The following is a 12,845-nucleotide window of genomic DNA, read 5'->3' as shown; positions in this document are numbered from 1 at the left end:
GGCAAAAACAGTGCTCAGAGAGAAATTTATATAATTGAATGTACATATTAGAAAAGAAGAAAGATCTAACTCAATAATCTAAATTTCCACCTTAGGTAAGTAGGAAAAGAAGAGCAAATTGAATCCAAAGAAAGCAAAAGAAAAAACATAATTAGAATTAGAGGATAAATCAATAAAGTGAAAAAGGAAATCAATAGAGAAAAATCAACAAAACTAAAAGCTCCTTCTTTGAAAAGATCACTAAAATTGTTAAGCCTATAGTTAGGCTAAATGGAAAAAAAAAAAGAGAAGACACTAATAACTAATATCAGAAATCAAAGAGGAGACATCACTATAGATCCCATGGGCATTAAAAGGATAATAAAGAAATATTATGTACAACTCTATGCCCAGAAATTTGATAACCTAGATGAAATGAGCAATTTCTTGAAAGAAACAAACTGCCAAAATTCACAGAAAGAAAAATTGATAATCTAATAGGTCTATATCTATTTTAAAAATTGAATCTATAATTAATAACCTTCCAAAACAGAAATCACTAGGCCCAGATGCATTCACTGGTGAATTCTACCAAACATTTAAGGAAGAAATTATACCAAGTTTCTACAAACTGTTTCAGAAAATAGAAGTAGAGGGAATACTTTCCAATTTATTCTATGAGGCTTATATTACCCTAATACTAAATCAGAAAAAGACACTACATGGAAGGAAAATGATAGACCAACATCTCTCATGAACATAGATGCAAAAATAATCAACAATATATTAGCAAATCAAATCCAGCAAAGCATTAAAAGAATTATATACCATGATCAAGTGGAATTTATTCCAGGTAAGCAAGGCTGTTTCAGCATTCAAAAATCAATTAATGTAATCCATCACATCAGCAGGCTAAAGAAAATATATCGTATGATTATATCAATAGATGTAGAAAAAGCATTTGAAAAAAATTGAATAAATACTCATGATAAAAACTCTCAGAAAACTAGGAATAGTAGGGAATTTCATCAACGTGGTAAAGAACAACTACAAAAAACCTACAGCTAACATCATTCTTAACTGTGAGAAACTAGAAGCTTTTCTGATAAGATCAAGAACAAGGCAATGATATTCCTTCTCACAACTCCTTTTCAATATTATACTGGAAGTTCTAGCTAATGCAATGACAAGAAAATGAAATAAAAGGTATACTGATTAGGAAGGAAGATATAAAACTGTCTTTGATCACAGACAACATGATTGTCTATGTCAAAAATCTGAAACAACTGACAAAAAAACTACTGGAACTGATAAGTGATTATAGCAATGTTGCCAGATACATGTTTAATATACAAAAGTCAATTGAATAACCGAAAACTGAAATTAGAAAACAATACCATTTACATTAGCACCCCCAAAAATGAAATATTTAGATATAAAACTAACAAAAATACGTACAAGATTTGTATAACAAAACTACAAAACTATGATGAAAGAAATCAAAGAAAGACTAGAGGCTGGCCTGGTGGCACAGCAGTTAAATTCATGCACTCCACTTTAGTGGTCCGGGGTTTGCCGGTTTGGATCCTGGGCGGGGACCTATGCACCATTCATCAAGCCATGCTGAGACAGCATCCCACATAGAGCAATTAGAAAGATGTACAACTATGACATACAGTTATCTACTGGGGCTTTGGGGAGAAAAAAGGAAAAAAGGAGGAACATTGGCAACAGATGTTAGCTCAGGGCCCATCTTCCTAAAAAAAAAAAAAAAGTGCTTTAAAAAAAGAAAAGAAAAACAAGTAAGCAGGGTGCAAGTTGGGAACATAATGTTTGAAAAAAAAAAAAAAGAAATCAAAGGACTAAATAAATGGAGAGATATTCCACTTTTATAGATAGGAAGATTCAATATTTCGAAGCTATCAGTTCTTCCCAACTTTATCTATAGATTAAATGCAATCCCAATCAAAATTCCAGCAAGTCGTTTTGTGGATATAGCAAACTGATTCTAGCATGTATATGGAGAAGCAAAAGACCCGGAATAACCAACACAATATTGAAGGAGAATAACAAAGTCAGAGGACTGACACTACCCAATTTAAAGACTTATTGTAAAGCTACGGTAATTAATATAGTGTGGTGTTGGTGAAAGGAAAGAGAAATAGATCAATGAACAGAATAAAGATCTCAGAAATAGACCTATACAAATACAGTCATCTGATCCTCGACAAAGAAGAAAAAGCTATTCAAAGGAGAAAGGATAAACTTTTCAACAGATGGTGCTGAAACAACTATACATCCATACGCAAAAAAAAAAAAAAAAAGAATCTAGACACATTTCTTACACTTTTCACAAAAATTAAATCAAAATGGATGAAGACCTAAATGTAAAGTGCAAAACTACAAAACTCCTAGGAGTTAATATAGGAGATAAGTTAGATTACCTTACATTTGGCAATGACGTTTTAGATAAAACACCATGGGCACAATCCAGGAAAGAAAGAATTAAGTTGGACTTCATTAAAATTTAAAACTTCTGTTCTGTGAAAAATGTTATTAAGAGAATGATAAATGAGAAGGCAAGACACAGACTTAGAGAACATATTTCAAAAAACATATATCTGATAAAGGAATGGTATCCAAAATATACAAATAACTCTTAAAACTCAACAATAAGAAAATAAACTACTTGATCAAAAAATGGGCAAAAGGTCTTGACAGACACCTCACCAAAGAAGATAGACGTATAGTAAATAAGCTTAAAAAATGTTCAACATCATATGTCATTAGGGAATTGCAAAATAAAACAAGAATGCGATACCACTACACATTTGTTAGAATGGTTAAAATCAAAAAACATTCCGGTGAGGATATGGAGCAGCAGGAATTCTCATTCATTACTGGTGAGAAGGCAAGATTGTACAGCCATTTTAGAAGACAATTTGACAGTTTCCTTTAAAACTAAACATACTCTTACCAGATGATCCAGTCATTGTGATTCTCGGTGTTTGTCCAAATGAGTTGAAAACAGCTTTATTCAAAATTGACAAAATTTTAAATCAACCAAAATGTCCTTCAGTAACTGAATGGTTAAATAAATTGTAGAGCCATAGAATGGAATATTATTCAGCGCCAAAACAAGAGCTATCAAGCCATGAAAAGACGTGGAGGAAACTTAAATGCATATTACTAAATGAAGAAAGGCAATCCGATAGGCTATATACTTTATGATTACAACTATGGCATTCTGGAAAAGGTAAACTTATGGATATATTAAAAAGATCAGTGGTTTCCAGGGGTTTAGGGGGATAGACTAATGAACAGGTGAAGCACAGGGAAATTTTAAGGCAATGAAACTATTTTGTATGATACTATAATGTTGAATAGATGTAATTATTAATTTGTCAAAACCCATAGAATATATAACATCAAGAGTGAACTGGTTTACAGCAGTTAAAATATTCTGTATAATACTGTGATGATGAATACATGTCATTATACATTTCCCAAACCCATAGAATGTATAACAACAAGAATGAACCATAATGTGAACTATGGACTTTGGGTAATTATGCTGTGTCAATGTAGATTGATCAATTTTAACCAATGTACCACTCTGATGGGGGAAGTTGATAATTTGGGGAGGCTATGAATTTGTGGGGGAGGGGGTATTTGGGAAATCTCTTTACCGTCCCCTCACTTTTACTGTGAACCTTAAACTGATCTAAAAAAATAACGTCTTAATAAAAAAAAGTGAACTGTAATGTAAACTATGGACCTTAGTTAATAATAATATATTAATATTGACTAATAAATTTTATCAAATATACCACTACACTAATGAAAAATATCAATAATGGGATAAACTGAGGGAAGGAATATATATATATGTAATCTTTGTACATTCCACTCAATTTTTCTATAAACCCAAAATTACTTTAAAAAAGTCTACTAATAAAAAAAATTAATGAAGTATTGATTTATGCTACAACATGAATGGAATTTGAAAACATTTTACCAAGTGAAAGAAGCTGGCAACAAAAGACCATATTTTATATGATTTAATTTATACAAAATATCTGGAATAGACAATTCTATACAGACAGAAAGTAGAATAGTGGCTGCTCAAAAAGGTGTGCATGAGGGGAGTGAGAATGTAGATTGACAGCTAATAAGTATGAGGGTATTCTTGGGGGTGATAAAAGTCTTCTAAATTTGATTGTGTTTATGGTTGCAGCACTCTGTGCAAATACTAAAAACCAAAGAATTTTGCACTTTATACGTCAATAAAGGTTTTGCATAAAAAAGTCAAAAGACCTAGAACAGCCAAAACCACCTGAAAAATAACAAATTTGGAGAACTTACATTGCCAGAACACTAAATATACAATAACTTTACAGTTATCAACACCATGTGGAATTGGTTTAAGAAAAAAAATAGATCAATGAAATATGGCAGAGTCCAGAAGTAGACTCATAAATGCAATTCAATAGATGTTCAACATAGTCATCAAGACAAATCAATGAGAAAAGGATAACCTTTTCAACAAAACCTATTGAGACAATTAAACAGGCACATGCTAAATTTTAAAAAAAAGAAAAAGAACTTCAACAATACTGTGTACCATGCACAAAAAAAAAATAACTCTAAACGGCAAATGGACCTAAATGACATCCCTAAAATTTTAAACCTTTTAGGCAAAGATTTCTTAAGTGACACACATAAAGCATCAACTACACAAAAGACAAAATCAACAAATTGGATTTCATAAAAATTGAACAATTTTGCTGTTAAAAAGACATTGTCGGGCCGGCCCGTGGCTTAGCGGTTAAGTGCACATGCTTCACTACTGGTGGCCCGAGTTCGGATCTTGGGCGCTCACCAACGCACCACTTGTCCAGCTGTGCTGAGGTGGAGTCCCACATACAGCAACTAGAAGGAAGTTCAACTATGACATACAACTATCTACTGAGGCTTTGGGGAAAAAAAAAAGGAGGAGGATTGGCAATAGATGTTAGCTCAGAGCTGGCCTTCCTCAGCAAAAATAGGAGGAGTAGCATGGGTGTTAGCTCAGGGCTGATCTTCCTCACAACAACAACAACAAAAAAAGACATTGTCATGCAAATACAAAGTAAAAAATGCATACTAGGTCAAATATTTTCAAAAAACATATCTAACAAATGACTTGCAAATCATATATTTTCTAAAGTACTTGTACGCTGATTAAATGAAGAACACTTACAATTAACAACTTAATAATACAAGCAACATATATATTTTTTAAATCTATGAAATATTTAAACAGAAACATTTAAAAAGATATATAGATGGTAATGGAGCACAAGAAAGAGGCTCTACTTCTGGAGACAGCAAACTATGGCTCTTGGGCCAAATACAGCCTATTTTTATAAAGTTGTATTGGTACACAGCGATACTCATTTGTTTACTTATTGATGATGGCTGTTTTTGCACTACAATTGCAGAGTTGCGTATTTGCACAAGAGGCTTTGTGACTCGCAAGGCCAAAAATATTTACTATCTGGATGTTTACAGAAAATGTTTGCCAACTCCTGTTTACATCTTTTCTCAGAAGGAAAATACATATTAAAAAAATTAGACACCACTTCACACCCCCTAGAATAATGAAAGTAAAAAAAAAAACAAATAAAAACTGGCCATACCCTGTGGTGGCAAGGATATAGAGCAAATGGAACTATCAAACACTGCTGATGGAAATATTAAATGGCACAATTATTTTGGAAAACAGTTTGCCCATTTTTTTCTATTATATTTATTTTGAAATAATTTAAGGCTTACAGAAAGTTGCAAAATTGTACAGAGTTCCTGTGTACTCTTCCTCTAGCTCTCCCTACTAACATCTTAAAAATCATAGCATATTATCAAAACCAGGACATTGATATTTGTACGATGGTAATAAACAAACTACAGACCTTATTCAGATTTTACCAGTTTCTTATAGTTGCTGGTGTATACAGGGATAGATGGCATAATAAAATTATTTCCAAATATTCAAAGCAGATAATAATGGCAAGATTGTGTTGAATATTAGGGAGGGGTAGATTTTTAGGGTTTCCTCTTTACCCTGATGACTCGAGTAGAAGCCTAGGAAAGTAGTGGTATTCGCCACCTTTCACTAGACTCTTGAACAATGTTGAGAAATAAGCAATTTTATTCCACACATGCATGTCTTTGTTGAAATACTTGAGGATAATTGGGGCAGTGAAGAGTCACAATAAGTTCCCAAGCCCTTTTTCACCTTTGCTAACAGGAGTAGAATGTTTCCAAGAGTTCTTAGTCCCACTGTGCTGAGCTCTTCCTGACACCAAGTGTTGAGAGATCAAGTTGTCTCACACTCTTAGGCTCTGTAATGCTTCACTCTTCATACCTATTTGGGAATATAACACTTACGTGTGTAAAGTTTTTCTTGACCCCTGCAGATGTTGAACCATACCTGCACTCAAAAAGGGTGATTTTATATAAAGTATGTGGTCCTCTCATCATCCAAGACAATGAGGATTTAAATTCTTGGTCTTTTTCTATACCCACGAGCTCACACACAGAGACATAAACACATTGCGTGTTTATATGTATATATATATTTTGTTTTGTTTCTCTTTTTTTACTTATTCAAAAAAATGAATAATTATTTGCATGACATTTTAATTCTTTTTTCACATTGGGAACTCATTCCATGTTAACGAATGTCTATGCCATTAAACTTAATTGCTAGATTCTTTTCAATTGCAAGAAAGTATCTTTTTATTTAATCAATCCCATAATATTGGCAATCTGTTTCTAAATTTTCAAAATTATAATTAATTCTATGAAAACTATTTTGTATGTTTTATCTTTGTAATCTTATCAAATAAATAATTTCCTTATGATCAATTTTTTGAAGTAATATTCCTGGGTTAAACAGTACACTTTATCTTTCTTTGATTCATCCTGTAAGAACAGCTCTAAAAGGGCTCTGCCATTTTATATTGCCACCAAAGTATATGAAAATACTTATTTCAATATACAGACTCTCAACAATACTGCTTTTTATAATCTATTTTGTCTTTGGTTATTCGATGAGAGAAAATGATACTTAATGTTGTTTTATATGCATGCTGTTGATTACTATGAAAGCTAATCAAATTTCTATATAATTATTGTCATTTGTCTTTCTTCTTTGTTAAATTGTCCATATTATTTGCTTATTTTTCTATTAGGATGATCCGCTCTTTATTGATTTGTAGGGGATATGGAAATGATTAATATATTAAAACATTGTCTACAATATATATTACCAAAAATTTTTTCTGATTTGCCATTTAAAAAAATATGTTTATGAAGGTTTTTGTTTTCAAGTTGGGTTTTTTCATGTGGAATCTTTTTCATACACATCTAATAATCTTTACCTTTATGATGTCTTTTCTACAGTTGTCCATGAATACATATATGTGTATGTGTGAGTGTGATATACATACACTCATACATACGTGTAAATTAATGTGGAATTTAAAATAGTGTAAATTAGATAAAATCCCAAGTACTCAACTTCATATTTAATGTTAAAACAATATTCATTTTCTCTCTTTTTTTAATTGAAGTAACATTGGTTTATAACATTATTTCAGGTGTACATCTTTGTATTTCAACTTCTGTATACATTGCATCGTGTTCACCACCAAAAGTCTAGATGCTGTCTGTCACTGTACAAATGTCCCCCTTTACCCCTTTCACCCTTCCCCCACCCCCCTTCCCCTCTGGTAACCACCAATCTATATCTATGTGTTTGTTTGTTTGCTATTGTCGTTGTTTTATCTTCCACATATGAGTGAAATCATAGGGTATTTGTCTTTCCCCATCTGACTTATTTTGCTCAGCATAATATCCTCCAGGTCCACCCATATTGTCACAAATGACAAGGTTTTATCTTTTTTCTGGGTGAGTAGTATTCCTTGTATATGTGTGTGTGTCTGTGTATATATATATATACATACAAGGAATATATATATATATGTACACACACCACATTTTTTATATATACACACACACACACACACCACTTCTTCTTTATCCATTTGTCTGTCAATGGGATTTTGTTTGTTTCCAAGTCTCAGCTATTGTAAATAATACTGCAATGAACATAGGGGTGCAAATATCTTTTCAAATTAGTATTTTCTTGTTCTTTGGATAAATACCCAGAAGTGGCATAGCTGGATCATATGGTAGTTCTATTCTTAATGTTTTAAGGAATCTCCATACTGTTTTCCATAGTGGCTGCACCAATTTACATTCCCACCAGGAGTGTACAAGTGTTCCCTTTCCTCCACGTTCGCTCCAACACTTGTTATTTCTTGTCTTTTTAATAATAGCCATTCTGACAGGCACAAGGTGATATCTCATTGTAGTTTTGATTTGCATTTCCTTAAAAATTAGTGATGTTGAACATATTTTCATGTGCCTGCTGGCCATCTGTATATCATCTTTGGAAAAATGTCTGTTCATATCCTCTGCCTATTCTTTAATTGGGTTGTTTGCTTTGTTGAGTTGTATGAGTTCTTTATATAGTTTGGAAATTAGCCCCTTTTTGGGTATATGATTTGCAAATATCTTTTCCCAGTTGTTAGGTTGTCTTTTCATTTTGTTGATGGTTTCCTTTGCCATGCAGAAGCTTTTTAGTTTGATGTAGTCCCATTTGTTTGTGTTTTTTTTCTTTTGTTTCCTTTGCCTGATGAGATATATCCAGAAAAATATTGCCAAGACTGATGTCAAAGAGTGTGCTGCCTACATTTTCTTCTAGTTTTATGGTATCAGATCTAACATTCAAGTATTTAATCCATTTTGAGTTAATTTTAGTGTGTGGTGTAAGATAATGGTCTACTTTTATTCTTTTGCATGTGGCTGTCCAGTTTTCCCAGTACCATTTGTTGAAGAGACTTTCTTTTTTCCTTTGTATGTTCTTGGCTCCTTTGTCGAAGATTAGCTGTCCATAGATGTGCAGGTTTATTTCTGAGCTTTCGATTCTATTCCATTGATCTCTGTGTCTGTTTTTGTGCCAGTACCATGCTGTTTTGATTACTGTAGTTTTGTAGTATATTTTGAAATCAGGGAGTGTTATACCTCCAACTTTGTTCTTTTTTCTTAGGATTGCTTTGACCATTTGGAGTCTTTTGTTGTTCCATATAAATTTTAAAACTCTTTGTTTCATTTCTGCAAAAAATGTCATTGAGATTCTGATAGGGATTGCATTAAATCTGTAGAATGTAATATGGACATTTTAACTATGTTAATTCTTCCAATGTAGGAGCATGGGATATCTTTCCACTTTTTTTGTGTATTTGATTTCTTGCAACAACATCTTATAGTTTTCAGTGTACAGGTCTTTTACTTCCTTAGTTAAATTTATTCCTAGGTATTTTATCCTTTTTGTTGCAATTGTCAATGGGACTGTATTCTTGATTTCTCTTTCTGCTAGTTTGTTGTTAGGGTATAGAAACACAACTGATTTTTGTATATTGATTTTGTACCCTACAACTTTAGTGTACTCGTTTCTTATTTCTAATGGTTTTTTGGTGGATGCTTTAGGGTTTTTTATATATAAAATCATGTTACTTGCAAATAATGACAGTTTTACTTCTTTCTTTCCAATTTGGATAACTTTTAATTCTTTTTCTTGCCTAAGTGCTCTGGCTAGACTTCCAATACTATGTTGAATAACAGTGGTGAGAGAGGGAATCCTTATTTTGTTCCTGTTCTTAGAGGAATAGCTTTCAGTTTTTCTCCATTGAGTATAATTTCACCTGTGGGTTTGTTGTATATGGCCTTCATTATGTCGAGGTACTTTTTTCTATACTCATTTTATTCAGAGTTTTTATTATAAATGAATGCTGAATCTAGTCAAAAGCTTTCTTTGCTTTTATTGAGATGATCATGTGATTTTTATTCTTCATTTTGTTAATGTGGTGTATCATGTGGATAGATTTGCAGATGTTGAACCATACCTGCATCCCTGGAATAAATCTCACTTAATTGTAGTGTATAATCCTTTTAATGTGTTGTTGTATTCAATTTGCTAATATTTTTTGAGGATTTTTATACCTATTTTTATCAGTGATATTGGCCTATAATTTTCTTTTTCTGTGTTGTCCTTGTCTGGTTTTGGTGTCAGTGTAATGTTGGCCTAATAAAATGAATTAAGAAATGTCCCCTTCTCTTCAATTTTTTGGAAGAGTTTGAGAAGAATAGGCATTGAAACTTCTTTGAATGTTTGACAGAATTCACTGGAGAAGTCATCTCATCCTGGACTTTTGTCTCTTGGGAGATTTTTGATTACTATATCAATCTCCTTGCTAGCCATCAGTCTATTCAGATTGTCTATTTCTTCTTGGTTCAGTTTTGGAACGTTGTATAATTCTAACAATTTATCTATTTCTTTTAGATTATCCAATTTGTTGGTAGATAGCTTTTCATAATATTCTCTTATAATTCTCTGTATTTCTGTGGTATCTGTTGTAATTTCTCCTCTTTCACTTCTTATTTTATTTATTTGAGCCTTCTCTTTTTTCTTAGCGAGTTTAGCTAAAGTTTTGTCATTTTTTTATATTATCAAAGAACCAACTCTTAGTTTCATAGATCTTTTCTATGGTCTTTTTAGTCTCTATTTCATTTATTTCCACTCTGATTTTTATTATTTTCTTCCTTCTACTGACTTTGGGCTTTGTTTTTTTCTGGGATCACCTGGGTTGGAAGCTCCACCACTATGGTGGGGGGAAGGGGAGAGTAGAGAGGGAGCTGGTTTTGCAGGGCACTACCTCCTCTGTTAGAGTCACCTCTGTGGTTAGGATGTTGGAGTTCTGTACATGCCTCCACTGCTGCTTCCAGGATCTGAGCTGCTGCCAGGGGTCTGGGATCACTTCCATTTCTGTTCTGTTCCTTGTGGCTGCAGGTGCCACTGCAGCTGGCTGGCCAGAGTTGCACACATGCCTCCACTGCAGCCAACTGGGTTCTCTGGGGCTGGGGACAGCTGGGCCAGCCACTGTGGCTGGGCATGCAGGATCCTGGGCACTGCCTCTGCGGTTCCCCATTTAGCCTCCTCTATGTGCTCCAATCCACCCACTTTTGCATGTACTGATGTGTGACTCTCTTTGGCAGTCTGGTGTGTTGTGAAATTTAGCCTTTGTTGTGTTATGGATGTTTTACTTCTTGTAGATTGAAGGGGAGAAACAAAGGGATCCTTTCACATCACCATGATGATGATGTTCCCAAAATATTCCTTTTTTAAAATGGCTAGTCACTTGTCCCAATTTGTCCTTTCTCCCATAGTCAGACCACTGCCACCTTCATCCCTCCTAATTAAATTATATTAAATGAATTTGCTAGGAGTCTCCACACTCTCTATCCATACCATTCTTTCAGTACAATGAGTGTAAGGATGGCTCCTTGTGTGTTTCTTCAACTTTTTTAAAACTGTAAAATATCTGACAGAAAGCACCCAAAGTTTGTGATATGTTCTTGGCAACATTCATTATTTTCAGGGTGAATAAGCATCTTTCATCAATGATATGGAAAGTCATACCTATCAAATATACAGTACCATTAAGTCCTTGAAGCTGTTGCCATATTGTGTTTCATTGGTCTGTTTATGCCTACATGTTTATCACAGTGTTTTAATTACTTGCTACTTTAAAATACATTATAATATCTAGTAGAACAAATGTTTCTACACCAGTTTGCTTTTACAAAAAATTCAGTAGTCTATCACACATTTATCCCTCCAGATAAATTTTAGAAATATTTTTCAACATGTATTATAAGGTGAGAAGTTAAAGGCGGTTGAGAGCACTTGTGATGTTGATAGATAAAAGACACAAAAATAAATTTAAGGAGAATTGACATTATTAAAATATTGAGATTTCCTATCTAAGAAACAAATGTATTTTGCCATTTATTAAGATCTTGTGTTCTTCAATAGGATTTTTATATTTGTTTTAGTATGGGCCTTGCATAATACTTTTTAATTTTATGCTTGGGTGTTTTTTATCTTTATTCTTGTTATGATTATGAACTAGAAAATTTCTCCAATATATTTTCTAAATGATGATTGTTGGTATATGTTAAAATGTATCATTTATTCATTTGTAACTGGCCACCTCACCTAACTCTTATTATTTCCAAAGTTTCTCAATTGATTTTTAAATATTTCCTAAATGGCTAATCATGCCATCAACAAATAATACTATTTCACCTTCTTTTCTTATTTGCATTACATTTATTTTTGTTTGATTAATCCCATTGTCTCTAAGTCATGTTGTACTAGTGAAAATAGACAACTTTTCCTTGCTTATGAAATTAAAAGAATCACTTTTGTTTCACTATTAAGTATGAAGCTGGGTATTGGTGATTTTATCTCCCTATGATTCTATGTTATGTTAAGGAAGCATCTTTCTAGTCTTATTTTTTTCACCATAGCATGTTTATCAGAAATTGATTTTGATGGGCCGGCTCCGTGGCTTAGCGGTTAAGTGCGCACGCTCTGATGCTGGCGGCCCGGGTTTGGATCCCGGGCGCGCCCCAAGGTACCACTTCTCCGTCCAGCGCGAGGCCGAGTCCCACGTACAGCAACTAGAAGGATGTGAACCTATGACATACAACTATCTGCTGGGGCTTTGGGGGGAAAAATGAATAAATAAAATCTTTAAAAAAAAAAAAAAAAAAAAAAAAAAAAGAAATTGATTTTGAATTCAGTAAAATAGTTCTCAACCTCCATCAAGATAATATCCTTTTTCTTTTATATATTACTTTGAAAAACTATGTAAATATATATTCTAATGCTAAATCATGCTGATTGAATTCCT

This window comes from Ceratotherium simum, chromosome X (assembly GCF_057802395.1).
Source record: "Ceratotherium simum simum isolate JZ-2026a chromosome X, ASM5780239v1, whole genome shotgun sequence".
NCBI lineage: Eukaryota > Metazoa > Chordata > Mammalia > Perissodactyla > Rhinocerotidae > Ceratotherium > Ceratotherium simum.
This window is presented reverse-complemented; position numbering follows the sequence as displayed.